The sequence below is a fragment of the Protopterus annectens genome, chromosome 6.part0 (genome assembly GCF_019279795.1).
Source record: "Protopterus annectens isolate FY-2018-M chromosome 6.part0, PAN1.0, whole genome shotgun sequence".
NCBI classification, from domain to species: Eukaryota; Metazoa; Chordata; order Ceratodontiformes; family Protopteridae; genus Protopterus; species Protopterus annectens.
The window spans coordinates 1,173,147,850-1,173,165,786 of NC_056737.1; the positions used below are offsets into that span (position 1 = coordinate 1,173,147,850).

Consider the following 17,937-nt stretch of genomic DNA (forward strand, 5'->3'; position numbering starts at 1 on the left):
GAGAACCAAACCAGGAAGTAAATGCACACACAGCCAGGAAATGGAACAGCTTGTTGTAAGTTCACCAAGGCAGATTCAGTAAATCCAGGTAGGCACCAAACGAATTCAAATAATTCCTTTATTCAGAACCACAGAATAATAACACACAAGCGCTTTCGCTCAGAGGAATTCTGAGCTTTATCAAGTGACACCATGCTGTTGAATCAGGTGTCTTATATACCTTGAAAATCCTAGGTTAATTAGAAAGCACTACCAATTAACATTTTAAAGAGACTGTGCACTATTCCACATGCTTAAAAATTCCTTTAAAACAAAATATATAAAAAATATAATAGATTGCTTAAAATAATGCATTAATGCATCTGTCACTACTAAAAATGCTAATAGCTTAAAATAAACAAAACATTGTGCACTGTTACCATAGTGTTTAACTTTGTAATAAAATTTGCTTTGTGCAAAAGTTGCACTTCTTTTGAAAATTGGGATAAGATGGAGTGACTTGACGTACCAACTGTTGTTCATGTAAGTATAATATAAGGCTAATGCCTAGTATGGGTATGACAATATTTTCCTTTTCTTGGTCTTGTTGACAACCCTGCTGGAAAAAGAACACTATATCTTAACCAAGTTAAACTATGCTGTACAATAGGTCTTTCCTTAACATAGACTTTGTATAGTGTAGCATTAAGTGAAAATCATGCCCATGTGTATGAGTACTTGCCATAAGTAATTGTGTGGGAATGTCAAACTAAAGTCTTGCCCTTCTTAGTTTCAATAGCGGCTTGATACTGATCAAACCGTTAAGCCCAGGGGGTCTCCCAGCATCTAACTTTAATTGCCAGAGGAGTTCTCGATATTCTAAAGTTGATTCCCAATCACCCCCCCTGGCATCAGGCTTAACTTGCTCCAGTACCATAAATTTCAGTTTTATGTTTGGACAGGTCAGGGAGTGCTTATAAAAAGCGTTGGTTTCCTTCTTTTTGTTTATATCATAAAAATGCTCGTATATCCGCTTGCGGAATTCCCTTTCCGTTTTGCCTACATAGAAACTGCTGCATGTGGTGCAGAAGCCTAAATAGACCACCCCCTTGCTACCACATGTGAAATGGCCTGCGGGGTAGATTTTAAACCTTCTGGATGGAATGGTGATACTTTTTTCTTCCAAGATGGCATGGCATTGGCTACATGCCCCACATTTAAATGTTCCCTTTCTTGCTGGGTTAGTTTTCCTTGTAATGTTCTGCTTTTTCTCAAACATTTCCTTGAGATTGGTACCCCTTCTCCTTACAAAGGAAGGTTGGTCAGGCAATAGCCCTTTAAACTCTTCAAAGAGGGCAAGTACAGGCCAGTACTTTCTTACAGATTCCTCCATTTCCCTTGAGTGCAAAGAGTAGGTGTAGATAAAACTGTTCTTAAATTCATTGTTGATAACAGGAACAGAGCTGGCTGGTATGCCCGTTCCCTTACCCAGAAGGGGTGGATAGACAGTTCCTCTTTTGGAATTTACCTCCTCGACCAGGCTTTTGAAGAGGTCCAGAGGATAGCCCCTTTCTAAGAACAGACTTTCCAAAATCCTGACCTCTGCCATGTAGTCGTCATGTCCACTGCAAATCCTGCTTGCCCTGATGAGTTGTCCTTTGACAATGCCTTTTTTCTGGAAAAAAGGATGTGCACTCTCAAAGTGCAGAACAGAGTTGGAAAAAGTAGGTTTTCGATACAGCTTAGATTGAAAACTGTTCTCCAAGTAATTTTTGTATATGGTGACATCCAAATAATGCAATTGGTCTGGATCGGTGGAGTGAGTGAACTGCAGAAAATTGGTACTTGCATTGATGTGAGCAAAAAACCTCAAAAGCTCATCCTCAGACCCTTGCCACAAGATGCAGATGTCATCAAGGTAACGTCTGTAGAGTAGTAGATGTTGCTCCCAAGGGGGGATCAATACAAACTTGTGCTCCCATACGTGAAGAACCACGTTGGCATAAAAGGTGGCACAGGATGCCCCCATTGCTACTCCTTTACTTTGCTTGAAGATTTCTCCATTGAAAAAGATGAAGTTGTTACGTAATACGATTTCCATGAATTCAATGACCAAGTTGCTTAGTCTGTTGTTCAAATCGGTTTCATTGGTGAGAAACTCACCAAACCAGTCCAGACCCTCATCATGTGGAATGCTAGAAAAGAGATCCTTGATGTCAATGGTCACCAGCAACAGGTCAGGAGAAAACTTGGTAGTAGGAAAATCACACAGAAAGTGCCAGGAGTCCTTGCATATATGCGTAAGCAGGGGGGTGAATCTCTTAGTCAAACAATCAATAAATTTACTGATGGGCTCCGTGATTCCTCCTGCCCCTGCTACTATTGGCCTGAATGCTGGTGGGTTAGTTCCCTTATGAATTTTAGGGATGCCAAACAAAACCGGTATCCTTGGTTTTTCTACATGTAAATAATTGTAGAGCTTCTCATTGATGGAATTTTGCAGCAATAAATCGTACAAATGGTAGTTGATTTGGGCTAGAGCAATATTGACTTCATTTCGTGAGACTGTTGAATATTGCCCATCATTTTGAAGCATGTTATGAATGTAAGCCTCATAGTCTGCAGCAAACATCAACACTACCCCTCCGCCTTTGTCCGGCTTCATTATCCTTACATTTTTGTCCTTTAACTGTTTAATAAAGTTGAACCCTTCTTTAGAGAAGTTGCCAGCTAATGAAGTCTTTCTGTCCATAGATATTTTCCTAAAATCCTTTTCCACCAAATTCTCAAAAAAAGATATGAGTGGGTGTAGTGGGGGGTTAAATACACTTCTGCGGCTTGGACCTGTCTCCATAAATTGTTGCTCCTTAAAATAGTGTGTTAAATTCAAACCCCTGGTAAAGAGTTTTAACTCAACCAGGGACTGTGAAAGATTCATAGGTCTAGAAGGCACAAATTGCAAGCCATGCGTGAACACGTCAAACACCCAGTCATCCAGTTCTAAGTCCGTGTAATTATAAATGGCAAAGTTATCCTTTCTTAAAATAGTACACATGTCATTAAGGCCCCCTATACCATTGCCTTTAATACTGTTAGTGTGGTCCACAGCAAATTCTGTGTTTGAAGTGTTTAGTGTTACTTCAAAAAAACTTTCCTCATTCACTACCTGCGGGTCCATGCCCTGGGTGCCTGTTTTTGTCCCCAAACCCCGGGCCTCCCGGGGTTCTGCTGAAAATCCTGGTTGACACCCTTCCTACCTTACTATGAAAAGTTATGTGATATTTTTGATAGAGCAGGTGTGGAAATGTTGAACCTAATGATTTCTGAATATGAATGTAAAGCTTGTTCATTATTAGAGGATTTGGAAATATTGAATACTAAAATAACAACTGATGCAGACTTTCTGCTTTTTAAAAGTGACTATGATCTAATGTTTAACAAAGTTGATATGTTTTGTGACAAGGTTTTAAACAGAAAATTGAGAAAGCTGGAAAGAGACTTGGCAGAATACAGGGAAGGGGTGGCTTACCCTGCCCCTAACCGTTATACAAAAGGAGTGTCTAACAAAGTACCTTCTGTAGTACATGCCCAAGAGGAAAATGTTCACGAAGAGGTGGAAGAGCCACCTAGAAGAAGTGAAAGGCTAGCTGAAAAGGGTAGGAAGGGTGTCAACCAGGATTTTCAGCAGAACCGGAGGCCCGGGTTTGGGGACACAAACAGGCACCCAGGGCATGGACCCCAGGTAGTGAATGAGGAAAGTTTTTTTGAAGTAACACTAAACACTTCAAACACAGAATTTGCTGTGGACCACACTAACAGTATTAAAGGCAATGGTATAGGGGGCCTTAATGACATGTGTACTATTTTAAGAAAGGATAACTTTGCCATTTATAATTACACAGACTTAGAACTGGATGACTGGGTGTTTGACGTGTTCAGCGTGGCTTGCAATTTGTGCCTTCTAGACCTATGAATCTTTCACAGTCCCTGGTTGAGTTAAAACTCTTTACCAGGGGTTTGAATTTAACACACTATTTTAAGGGGCAACAATTTATGGAGACAGGTCCAAGCCTAGAAGTGTATTTAACCCCCACTACACCCACTCATATCTTTTTGAGAATTTGGTGGAAAAGGATTTTAGGAAAATATCTATGGACAGAAAGACTTCATTAGCTGGCAACTTCTCTAAAGAAGGGTTCAACTTTATTAAACAGTTAAAGGACGAAAATGTAAGGATAATGAAGCCGGACAAAGGCGGAGGGGTAGTGTTGATGTTTGCTGCAGACTATGAGGCTTACATTCATAACATGCTTCAAAATGATGGGCAATATTCAACAGTCTCACGAAATGAAGTCAATATTGCTCTAGCCCAAATCAACTACCATTTGTACGATTTATTGCTGCAAAATTCCATCAATGAGAAGCTCTACAATTATTTACATGTAGAAAAACCAAGGATACCGGTTTTGTTTGGCATCCTAAAATTCATAAGGGAACTAACCCACCAGCATTCAGGCCAATAGTAGCAGGGGCAGGAGGAATCACGGAGCCCATCAGTAAATTTATTGATTGTTTGACTAAGAGATTCACCCCCCTGCTTACGCATATATGCAAGGACTCCTGGCACTTTCTGTGTGATTTTCCTACTACCAAGTTTTCTCCTGACCTGTTGCTGGTGACCATTGACATCAAGGATCTCTTTTCTAGCATTCCACATGATGAGGGTCTGGACTGGTTTGGTGAGTTTCTCACCAATGAAACCGATTTGAACAACAGACTAAGCAACTTGGTCATTGAATTCATGGAAATCGTATTACGTAACAACTTCATCTTTTTCAATGGAGAAATCTTCAAGCAAAGTAAAGGAGTAGCAATGAGGGCATCCTGTGCCACCTTTTATGCCAACGTGGTTCTTCACGTATGGGAGCACAAGTTTGTATTGATCCCCCCTTGGGAGCAACATCTACTACTCTACAGACGTTACCTTGATGACATCTGCATCTTGTGGCAAGGGTCTGAGGATGAGCTTTTGAGGTTTTTTGCTCACATCAATGCAAGTACCAATTTTCTGCAGTTCACTCACTCCACGATCCAGACCAATTGCATTATTTGGATGTCACCATATACAAAAATTACTTGGAGAACAGTTTTCAATCTAAGCTGTATCGAAAACCTACTTTTTCCAACTCTGTTCTGCACTTTGAGAGTGCACATCCTTTTCAGAAAAAGGCATTGTCAAAGGACAACTCATCAGGGCAAGCAGGATTTGCAGTGGACATGACGACTACATGGCAGAGGTCAGGTTTTGGAAAGTCTGTTCTTAGAAAGGGGCTATCCTCTGGACCTCTTCAAAAGCCTGGTCGAGGAGGTAAATTCCAAAAGAGGAACTGTCTATCCACCCCTTCTGGGTAAGGGAACGGGCATACCAGCCAGCTCTGTTCCTGTTATCAACAATGAATTTAAGAACAGTTTTATCTACACCTACTCTTTGCACTCAAGGGAAATGGAGGAATCTGTAAGAAAGTACTGGCCTGTACTTGCCCTCTTTGAAGAGTTTAAAGGGCTATTGCCTGACCAACCTTCCTTTGTAAGGAGAAGGGGTACCAATCTCAAGGAAATGTTTGAGAAAAGCAGAACATTACAAGGAAAACTAACCCAGCAAGAAAGGGAACATTTAAATGTGGGGCATGTAGCCAATGCCATGCCATCTTGGAAGAAAAAAGTATCACCATTCCATCCAGAAGGTTTAAAATCTACCCGCAGGCCATTTCACATGTGGTAGCAAGGGGTGGTCTATTTAGGCTTCTGCACCACATGCAGCAGTTTCTATGTAGGCAAAGCGGAAGGGAATTCCATAGCGGATATACGAGCATTTTATGATATAAACAAAAAGAAGGAAACCAACGCTTTTTATAAGCACTCCCTGACCTGTCCAAATATAAAACTGAAATTTATGGTACTGGAGCAAGTTAAGCCTGATGCCAGGGGGTGATTGGGAATCAACTTTAGAATATCGAGAACTCCTCTGGCAATTAAAGTTAGATGCTGGGAGACCCTGGGCTTAACGGTTTGATCAGTATCAAGCCGCTATTGAAACTAAGAAGGGCAAGACTTTAGTTTGACATTCCCCACACAATTACTTATGGCAAGTACTCACACACATGGGCATGATTTTCACTTAATGCTACACTATACAAAGTCTATGTTAAGGAAAGACCTATTGTACAGCATAGTTTAACTTGGTTAAGATATAGTGTTCTTTTCCAGCAGGGTTGTCAACAAGACCAAGAAAAGGAAAATATTGTCATACCCATACTAGGCATTAGCCTTATATTATACTTACATGAACAACAGTTGGTGTCAAGTCACTCCATCTTATCCCAATTTTCAAAAGAAGTGCAACTTTTGCACAAAGCAAATTTTATTACAAAGTTAAACACTATGGTAACAGTGCACAATGTTTTGTTTATTTTTAAGCTATTAGCATTTTTAGCAGTGACAGATGCATTAATGCATTATTTTAAGCAATCTATTACTATTTTTTATATATTTTGTTTTAAAGGAATTTTTAAGCATGTGGAATAGTGCACAGTCTCTTTAAAATGTTAATTGGTAGTGCTTTCTAATTAACCTAGGATTTTCAAGGTATATAAGACACCTGATTCAACAGCATGGTGTCACTTGATAAAGCTCAGAATTCCTCTGGTAAAGCTTGTGTGTTATTATTCTGTGGTTCTGAATAAAGGAATTATTTGAATTCGTTTGGTGCCTACCTGGATTTACTGAATCTGCCTTGGTGAACTTACAACAAGCTGTTCCATTTCCTGGCTGTGTGTGCATTTACTACATAGGTTCATAGGTTCATAGGTTCATAGGTTCATAGGTACATACAGCAAATACATTGTTTGAATATTTCAAGCATGTTTATAAAGTATAGCACACATCGTAGCAGTCTTATGAAGTACATAGGTTCATAGGTTCATAGGTTCATAGGTTCATAGGTACATACAGCAAATACATTGTTTGAATATTTCAAGCATGTTTATAAAGTATAGCACACATCGTAGCAGTCTTATGAAGTACATAGGTTCATAGGTTCATAGGTTCATAGGTTCATAGGTACATACAGCAAATACATTGTTTGAATATTTCAAGCATGTTTATAAAGTATAGCACACATCGTAGCAGTCTTATGAAGTACATAGGTTCATAGGTTCATAGGTTCATAGGTTCATAGGTTCATAGGTACATACAGCAAATACATTGTTTGAATATTTCAAGCATGTTTATAAAGTATAGCACACATCGTAGCAGTCTTATGAAGTACATAGGTTCATAGGTTCATAGGTTCATAGGTTCATAGGTACATACAGCAAATACATTGTTTGAATATTTCAAGCATGTTTATAAAGTATAGCACACATCGTAGCAGTCTTATGAAGTACATAGGTTCATAGGTTCATAGGTTCATAGGTTCATAGGTTCATAGGTACATACAGCAAATACATTGTTTGAATATTTCAAGCATGTTTATAAAGTATAGCACACATCATAGCAGTCTTATGAAGTACATAGGTTCATAGGTTCATAGGTTCATAGGTTCATAGGTTCATAGGTACATACAGCAAATACATTGTTTGAATATTTCAAGCATGTTTATAAAGTATAGCACACATTGTAGCAGTCTTATGAAGTACATAGGTTCATAGGTTCATAGGTTCATAGGTTCATAGGTACATACAGCAAATACATTGTTTGAATATTTCAAGCATGTTTATAAAGTATAGCACACATCGTAGCAGTCTTATGAAGTACATAGGTTCATAGGTTCATAGGTTCATAGGTTCATAGGTACATACAGCAAATACATTGTTTGAATATTTCAAGCATGTTTATAAAGTATAGCACACATCGTAGCAGTCTTATGAAGTACATAGGTTCATAGGTTCATAGGTTCATAGGTTCATAGGTACATACAGCAAATACATTGTTTGAATATTTCAAGCATGTTTATAAAGTATAGCACACATCGTAGCAGTCTTATGAAGTACATAGGTTCATAGGTTCATAGGTTCATAGGTTCATAGGTTCATAGGTACATACAGCAAATACATTGTTTGAATATTTCAAGCATGTTTATAAAGTATAGCACACATCGTAGCAGTCTTATGAAGTACATAGGTTCATAGGTTCATAGGTTCATAGGTTCATAGGTTCATAGGTACATACAGCAAATACATTGTTTGAATATTTCAAGCATGTTTATAAAGTATAGCACACATCGTAGCAGTCTTATGAAGTACATAGGTTCATAGGTTCATAGGTTCATAGGTTCATAGGTTCATAGGTACATACAGCAAATACATTGTTTGAATATTTCAAGCATGTTTATAAAGTATAGCACACATCGTAGCAGTCTTATGAAGTACATAGGTTCATAGGTTCATAGGTTCATAGGTTCATAGGTACATACAGCAAATACATTGTTTGAATATTTCAAGCATGTTTATAAAGTATAGCACACATCGTAGCAGTCTTATGAAGTACATAGGTTCATAGGTTCATAGGTTCATAGGTTCATAGGTTCATAGGTACATACAGCAAATACATTGTTTGAATATTTCAAGCATGTTTATAAAGTATAGCACACATCGTAGCAGTCTTATGAAGTACATAGGTTCATAGGTTCATAGGTTCATAGGTTCATAGGTTCATAGGTACATACAGCAAATACATTGTTTGAATATTTCAAGCATGTTTATAAAGTATAGCACACATCGTAGCAGTCTTATGAAGTACATAGGTTCATAGGTTCATAGGTTCATAGGTTCATAGGTTCATAGGTACATACAGCAAATACATTGTTTGAATATTTCAAGCATGTTTATAAAGTATAGCACACATCGTAGCAGTCTTATGAAGTACATAGGTTCATAGGTTCATAGGTTCATAGGTTCATAGGTTCATAGGTACATACAGCAAATACATTGTTTGAATATTTCAAGCATGTTTATAAAGTATAGCACACATCGTAGCAGTCTTATGAAGTACATAGGTTCATAGGTTCATAGGTTCATAGGTTCATAGGTACATACAGCAAATACATTGTTTGAATATTTCAAGCATGTTTATAAAGTATAGCACACATCGTAGCAGTCTTATGAAGTACATAGGTTCATAGGTTCATAGGTTCATAGGTTCATAGGTACATACAGCAAATACATTGTTTGAATATTTCAAGCATGTTTATAAAGTATAGCACACATCGTAGCAGTCTTATGAAGTACATAGGTTCATAGGTTCATAGGTTCATAGGTTCATAGGTTCATAGGTACATACAGCAAATACATTGTTTGAATATTTCAAGCATGTTTATAAAGTATAGCACACATCGTAGCAGTCTTATGAAGTACATAGGTTCATAGGTTCATAGGTTCATAGGTTCATAGGTTCATAGGTACATACAGCAAATACATTGTTTGAATATTTCAAGCATGTTTATAAAGTATAGCACACATCGTAGCAGTCTTATGAAGTACATAGGTTCATAGGTTCATAGGTTCATAGGTTCATAGGTACATACAGCAAATACATTGTTTGAATATTTCAAGCATGTTTATAAAGTATAGCACACATCGTAGCAGTCTTATGAAGTACATAGGTTCATAGGTTCATAGGTTCATAGGTTCATAGGTACATACAGCAAATACATTGTTTGAATATTTCAAGCATGTTTATAAAGTATAGCACACATCGTAGCAGTCTTATGAAGTACATAGGTTCATAGGTTCATAGGTTCATAGGTTCATAGGTACATACAGCAAATACATTGTTTGAATATTTCAAGCATGTTTATAAAGTATAGCACACATCGTAGCAGTCTTATGAAGTACATAGGTTCATAGGTTCATAGGTTCATAGGTTCATAGGTACATACAGCAAATACATTGTTTGAATATTTCAAGCATGTTTATAAAGTATAGCACACATCGTAGCAGTCTTATGAAGTACATAGGTTCATAGGTTCATAGGTTCATAGGTTCATAGGTACATACAGCAAATACATTGTTTGAATATTTCAAGCATGTTTATAAAGTATAGCACACATCGTAGCAGTCTTATGAAGTACATAGGTTCATAGGTTCATAGGTTCATAGGTTCATAGGTACATACAGCAAATACATTGTTTGAATATTTCAAGCATGTTTATAAAGTATAGCACACATCGTAGCAGTCTTATGAAGTACATAGGTTCATAGGTTCATAGGTTCATAGGTTCATAGGTACATACAGCAAATACATTGTTTGAATATTTCAAGCATGTTTATAAAGTATAGCACACATCGTAGCAGTCTTATGAAGTACATAGGTTCATAGGTTCATAGGTTCATAGGTTCATAGGTACATACAGCAAATACATTGTTTGAATATTTCAAGCATGTTTATAAAGTATAGCACACATCGTAGCAGTCTTATGAAGTACATAGGTTCATAGGTTCATAGGTTCATAGGTTCATAGGTACATACAGCAAATACATTGTTTGAATATTTCAAGCATGTTTATAAAGTATAGCACACATCGTAGCAGTCTTATGAAGTACATAGGTTCATAGGTTCATAGGTTCATAGGTTCATAGGTACATACAGCAAATACATTGTTTGAATATTTCAAGCATGTTTATAAAGTATAGCACACATCGTAGCAGTCTTATGAAGTACATAGGTTCATAGGTTCATAGGTTCATAGGTTCATAGGTACATACAGCAAATACATTGTTTGAATATTTCAAGCATGTTTATAAAGTATAGCACACATCGTAGCAGTCTTATGAAGTACATAGGTTCATAGGTTCATAGGTTCATAGGTTCATAGGTACATACAGCAAATACATTGTTTGAATATTTCAAGCATGTTTATAAAGTATAGCACACATCGTAGCAGTCTTATGAAGTACATAGGTTCATAGGTTCATAGGTTCATAGGTTCATAGGTACATACAGCAAATACATTGTTTGAATATTTCAAGCATGTTTATAAAGTATAGCACACATCGTAGCAGTCTTATGAAGTACATAGGTTCATAGGTTCATAGGTTCATAGGTTCATAGGTTCATAGGTACATACAGCAAATACATTGTTTGAATATTTCAAGCATGTTTATAAAGTATAGCACACATCGTAGCAGTCTTATGAAGTACATAGGTTCATAGGTTCATAGGTTCATAGGTTCATACAGCAAATACATTGTTTGAATATTTCAAGCATGTTTATAAAGTATAGCACACATCGTAGCAGTCTTATGAAGTACATAGGTTCATAGGTTCATAGGTTCATAGGTTCATAGGTTCATAGGTACATACAGCAAATACATTGTTTGAATATTTCAAGCATGTTTATAAAGTATAGCACACATCGTAGCAGTCTTATGAAGTACATAGGTTCATAGGTTCATAGGTTCATAGGTTCATAGGTTCATAGGTACATACAGCAAATACATTGTTTGAATATTTCAAGCATGTTTATAAAGTATAGCACACATCGTAGCAGTCTTATGAAGTACATAGGTTCATAGGTTCATAGGTTCATAGGTTCATAGGTACATACAGCAAATACATTGTTTGAATATTTCAAGCATGTTTATAAAGTATAGCACACATCGTAGCAGTCTTATGAAGTACATAGGTTCATAGGTTCATAGGTTCATAGGTACATACAGCAAATACATTGTTTGAATATTTCAAGCATGTTTATAAAGTATAGCACACATCGTAGCAGTCTTATGAAGTACATAGGTTCATAGGTTCATAGGTTCATAGGTACATACAGCAAATACATTGTTTGAATATTTCAAGCATGTTTATAAAGTATAGCACACATCGTAGCAGTCTTATGAAGTACATAGGTTCATAGGTTCATAGGTTCATAGGTTCATAGGTTCATAGGTACATACAGCAAATACATTGTTTGAATATTTCAAGCATGTTTATAAAGTATAGCACACATCGTAGCAGTCTTATGAAGTACATAGGTTCATAGGTTCATAGGTTCATAGGTTCATAGGTTCATAGGTACATACAGCAAATACATTGTTTGAATATTTCAAGCATGTTTATAAAGTATAGCACACATCGTAGCAGTCTTATGAAGTACATAGGTTCATAGGTTCATAGGTTCATAGGTTCATAGGTTCATAGGTACATACAGCAAATACATTGTTTGAATATTTCAAGCATGTTTATAAAGTATAGCACACATCGTAGCAGTCTTATGAAGTACATAGGTTCATAGGTTCATAGGTTCATAGGTTCATAGGTACATACAGCAAATACATTGTTTGAATATTTCAAGCATGTTTATAAAGTATAGCACACATCGTAGCAGTCTTATGAAGTACATAGGTTCATAGGTTCATAGGTTCATAGGTTCATAGGTACATACAGCAAATACATTGTTTGAATATTTCAAGCATGTTTATAAAGTATAGCACACATCGTAGCAGTCTTATGAAGTACATAGGTTCATAGGTTCATAGGTTCATAGGTTCATAGGTACATACAGCAAATACATTGTTTGAATATTTCAAGCATGTTTATAAAGTATAGCACACATCGTAGCAGTCTTATGAAGTACATAGGTTCATAGGTTCATAGGTTCATAGGTTCATAGGTACATACAGCAAATACATTGTTTGAATATTTCAAGCATGTTTATAAAGTATAGCACACATCGTAGCAGTCTTATGAAGTACATAGGTTCATAGGTTCATAGGTTCATAGGTTCATAGGTACATACAGCAAATACATTGTTTGAATATTTCAAGCATGTTTATAAAGTATAGCACACATCGTAGCAGTCTTATGAAGTACATAGGTTCATAGGTTCATAGGTTCATAGGTTCATAGGTACATACAGCAAATACATTGTTTGAATATTTCAAGCATGTTTATAAAGTATAGCACACATCGTAGCAGTCTTATGAAGTACATAGGTTCATAGGTTCATAGGTTCATAGGTTCATAGGTTCATAGGTACATACAGCAAATACATTGTTTGAATATTTCAAGCATGTTTATAAAGTATAGCACACATCGTAGCAGTCTTATGAAGTACATAGGTTCATAGGTTCATAGGTTCATAGGTTCATAGGTTCATAGGTACATACAGCAAATACATTGTTTGAATATTTCAAGCATGTTTATAAAGTATAGCACACATCGTAGCAGTCTTATGAAGTACATAGGTTCATAGGTTCATAGGTTCATAGGTTCATAGGTTCATAGGTACATACAGCAAATACATTGTTTGAATATTTCAAGCATGTTTATAAAGTATAGCACACATCGTAGCAGTCTTATGAAGTACATAGGTTCATAGGTTCATAGGTTCATAGGTTCATAGGTTCATAGGTACATACAGCAAATACATTGTTTGAATATTTCAAGCATGTTTATAAAGTATAGCACACATCGTAGCAGTCTTATGAAGTACATAGGTTCATAGGTTCATAGGTTCATAGGTTCATAGGTACATACAGCAAATACATTGTTTGAATATTTCAAGCATGTTTATAAAGTATAGCACACATCGTAGCAGTCTTATGAAGTACATAGGTTCATAGGTTCATAGGTTCATAGGTTCATAGGTTCATAGGTACATACAGCAAATACATTGTTTGAATATTTCAAGCATGTTTATAAAGTATAGCACACATCGTAGCAGTCTTATGAAGTACATAGGTTCATAGGTTCATAGGTTCATAGGTTCATAGGTACATACAGCAAATACATTGTTTGAATATTTCAAGCATGTTTATAAAGTATAGCACACATCGTAGCAGTCTTATGAAGTACATAGGTTCATAGGTTCATAGGTTCATAGGTTCATAGGTACATACAGCAAATACATTGTTTGAATATTTCAAGCATGTTTATAAAGTATAGCACACATCGTAGCAGTCTTATGAAGTACATAGGTTCATAGGTTCATAGGTTCATAGGTTCATAGGTACATACAGCAAATACATTGTTTGAATATTTCAAGCATGTTTATAAAGTATAGCACACATCGTAGCAGTCTTATGAAGTACATAGGTTCATAGGTTCATAGGTTCATAGGTTCATAGGTACATACAGCAAATACATTGTTTGAATATTTCAAGCATGTTTATAAAGTATAGCACACATCGTAGCAGTCTTATGAAGTACATAGGTTCATAGGTTCATAGGTTCATAGGTTCATAGGTACATACAGCAAATACATTGTTTGAATATTTCAAGCATGTTTATAAAGTATAGCACACATCGTAGCAGTCTTATGAAGTACATAGGTTCATAGGTTCATAGGTTCATAGGTTCATAGGTTCATAGGTACATACAGCAAATACATTGTTTGAATATTTCAAGCATGTTTATAAAGTATAGCACACATCGTAGCAGTCTTATGAAGTACATAGGTTCATAGGTTCATAGGTTCATAGGTTCATAGGTACATACAGCAAATACATTGTTTGAATATTTCAAGCATGTTTATAAAGTATAGCACACATCGTAGCAGTCTTATGAAGTACATAGGTTCATAGGTTCATAGGTTCATAGGTTCATAGGTTCATAGGTACATACAGCAAATACATTGTTTGAATATTTCAAGCATGTTTATAAAGTATAGCACACATCGTAGCAGTCTTATGAAGTACATAGGTTCATAGGTTCATAGGTTCATAGGTTCATAGGTTCATAGGTACATACAGCAAATACATTGTTTGAATATTTCAAGCATGTTTATAAAGTATAGCACACATCGTAGCAGTCTTATGAAGTACATAGGTTCATAGGTTCATAGGTTCATAGGTTCATAGGTACATACAGCAAATACATTGTTTGAATATTTCAAGCATGTTTATAAAGTATAGCACACATCGTAGCAGTCTTATGAAGTACATAGGTTCATAGGTTCATAGGTTCATAGGTTCATAGGTTCATAGGTACATACAGCAAATACATTGTTTGAATATTTCAAGCATGTTTATAAAGTATAGCACACATCGTAGCAGTCTTATGAAGTACATAGGTTCATAGGTTCATAGGTTCATAGGTTCATAGGTTCATAGGTACATACAGCAAATACATTGTTTGAATATTTCAAGCATGTTTATAAAGTATAGCACACATTGTAGCAGTCTTATGAAGTACATAGGTTCATAGGTTCATAGGTTCATAGGTTCATAGGTTCATAGGTACATACAGCAAATACATTGTTTGAATATTTCAAGCATGTTTATAAAGTATAGCACACATCGTAGCAGTCTTATGAAGTACATAGGTTCATAGGTTCATAGGTTCATAGGTTCATAGGTACATACAGCAAATACATTGTTTGAATATTTCAAGCATGTTTATAAAGTATAGCACACATCGTAGCAGTCTTATGAAGTACATAGGTTCATAGGTTCATAGGTTCATAGGTTCATAGGTTCATAGGTACATACAGCAAATACATTGTTTTAATATTTCAAGCATGTTTATAAAGTATAGCACACATCGTAGCAGTCTTATGAAGTACATAGGTTCATAGGTTCATAGGTTCATAGGTTCATAGGTACATACAGCAAATACATTGTTTGAATATTTCAAGCATGTTTATAAAGTATAGCACACATCAGTAGCAGTCTTATGAAGTACATAGGTTCATAGGTTCATAGGTTCATAGGTTCATAGGTTCATAGGTACATATAGCAAATACATTGTTTGAATATTTCAAGCATGTTTATAAAGTATAGCACACATCGTAGCAGTCTTATGAAGTACATAGGTTCATAGGTTCATAGGTTCATAGGTTCATAAGTTCATAGGTACATACAGCAAATACATTGTTTGAATATTTCAAGCATGTTTATAAAGTATAGCACACATCGTAGCAGTCTTATGAAGTACATAGGTTCATAGGTTCATAGGTTCATAGGTTCATAGGTACATACAGCAAATCCATTGTTTGAATATTTCAAGCATGTTTATAAAGTATAGCACACATCGTAGCAGTCTTATGAAGTACATAGGTTCATAGGTTCATAGGTTCATAGGTTCATAGGTTCATAGGTACATACAGCAAATACATTGTTTGAATATTTCAAGCATGTTTATAAAGTATAGCACACATCGTAGCAGTCTTATGAAGTACATAGGTTCATAGGTTCATAGGTTCATAGGTTCATAGGTTCATAGGTACATACAGCAAATACATTGTTTGAATATTTCAAGCATGTTTATAAAGTATAGCACACATCGTAGCAGTCTTATGAAGTACATAGGTTCATAGGTTCATAGGTTCATAGGTTCATAGGTACATACAGCAAATACATTGTTTGAATATTTCAAGCATGTTTATAAAGTATAGCACACATCGTAGCAGTCTTATGAAGTACATAGGTTCATAGGTTCATAGGTTCATAGGTTCATAGGTTCATAGGTACATACAGCAAATACATTGTTTGAATATTTCAAGCATGTTTATAAAGTATAGCACACATTGTAGCAGTCTTATGAAGTACATAGGTTCATAGGTTCATAGGTTCATAGGTTCATAGGTACATACAGCAAATACATTGTTTGAATATTTCAAGCATGTTTATAAAGTATAGCACACATCGTAGCAGTCTTATGAAGTACATAGGTTCATAGGTTCATAGGTTCATAGGTTCATAGGTTCATAGGTACATACAGCAAATACATTGTTTGAATATTTCAAGCATGTTTATAAAGTATAGCACACATCGTAGCAGTCTTATGAAGTACATAGGTTCATAGGTTCATAGGTTCATAGGTTCATAGGTTCATACAGCAAATACATTGTTTGAATATTTCAAGCATGTTTATAAAGTATAGCACACATCATAGCAGTCTTATGAAGTACATAGGTTCATAGGTCCATAGGTTCATAGGTTCATAGGTTCATAGGTACATACAGCAAATACATTGTTTGAATATTTCAAGCATGTTTATAAAGTATAGCACACATCGTAGCAGTCTTATGAAGTACATAGGTTCATAGGTTCATAGGTTCATAGGTTCATAGGTTCATAGGTACATACAGCAAATCCATTGTTTGAATATTTCAAGCATGTTTATAAAGTATAGCACACATCGTAGCAGTCTTATGAAGTACATAGGTTCATAGGTTCATAGGTTCATAGGTTCATAGGTACATACAGCAAATACATTGTTTGAATATTTCAAGCATGTTTATAAAGTATAGCACACATCGTAGCAGTCTTATGAAGTACATAGGTTCATAGGTTCATAGGTTCATAGGTTCATAGGTTCATAGGTACATACAGCAAATACATTGTTTGAATATTTCAAGCATGTTTATAAAGTATAGCACACATCGTAGCAGTCTTATGAAGTACATAGGTTCATAGGTACATACAGCAAATACATTGTTTGAATATTTCAAGCATGCTTATAAAGTATAGCACACATCGTAGCAGTCTTATGAAGTACATAGGTTCATAGGTTCATAGGTTCATAGGTTCATAGGTTCATAGGTTCATAGGTACATACAGCAAATACATTGTTTGAATATTTCAAGCATGTTTATAAAGTATAGCACACATCGTAGCAGTCTTATGAAGTACATAGGTTCATAGGTTCATAGGTTCATAGGTTCATAGGTTCATAGGTTCATAGGTACATACAGCAAATACATTGTTTGAATATTTCAAGCATGTTTATAAAGTATAGCACACATCGTAGCAGTCTTATGAAGTACATAGGTTCATAGGTTCATAGGTTCATAGGTTCATAGGTTCATAGGTACATACAGCAAATACATTGTTTGAATATTTCAAGCACGTTTATAAAGTATAGCACACATCGTAGCAGTCTTATGAAGTACATAGGTTCATAGGTTCATAGGTTCATAGGTTCATAGGTTCATAGGTACATACAGCAAATACATTGTTT

The 17,937-nt window shown here is 35.8% G+C and overlaps 1 protein-coding gene across 1 annotated transcript in view; it reads left to right on the forward strand.

Annotated features, from left to right (window-relative positions):
* Nucleotides 1-17,937, forward strand: part of SLC4A3 (solute carrier family 4 member 3) — a 2,820,719-nt gene that overhangs the window by 1,052,786 nt on the left and 1,749,996 nt on the right. The window lies entirely within an intron of this gene.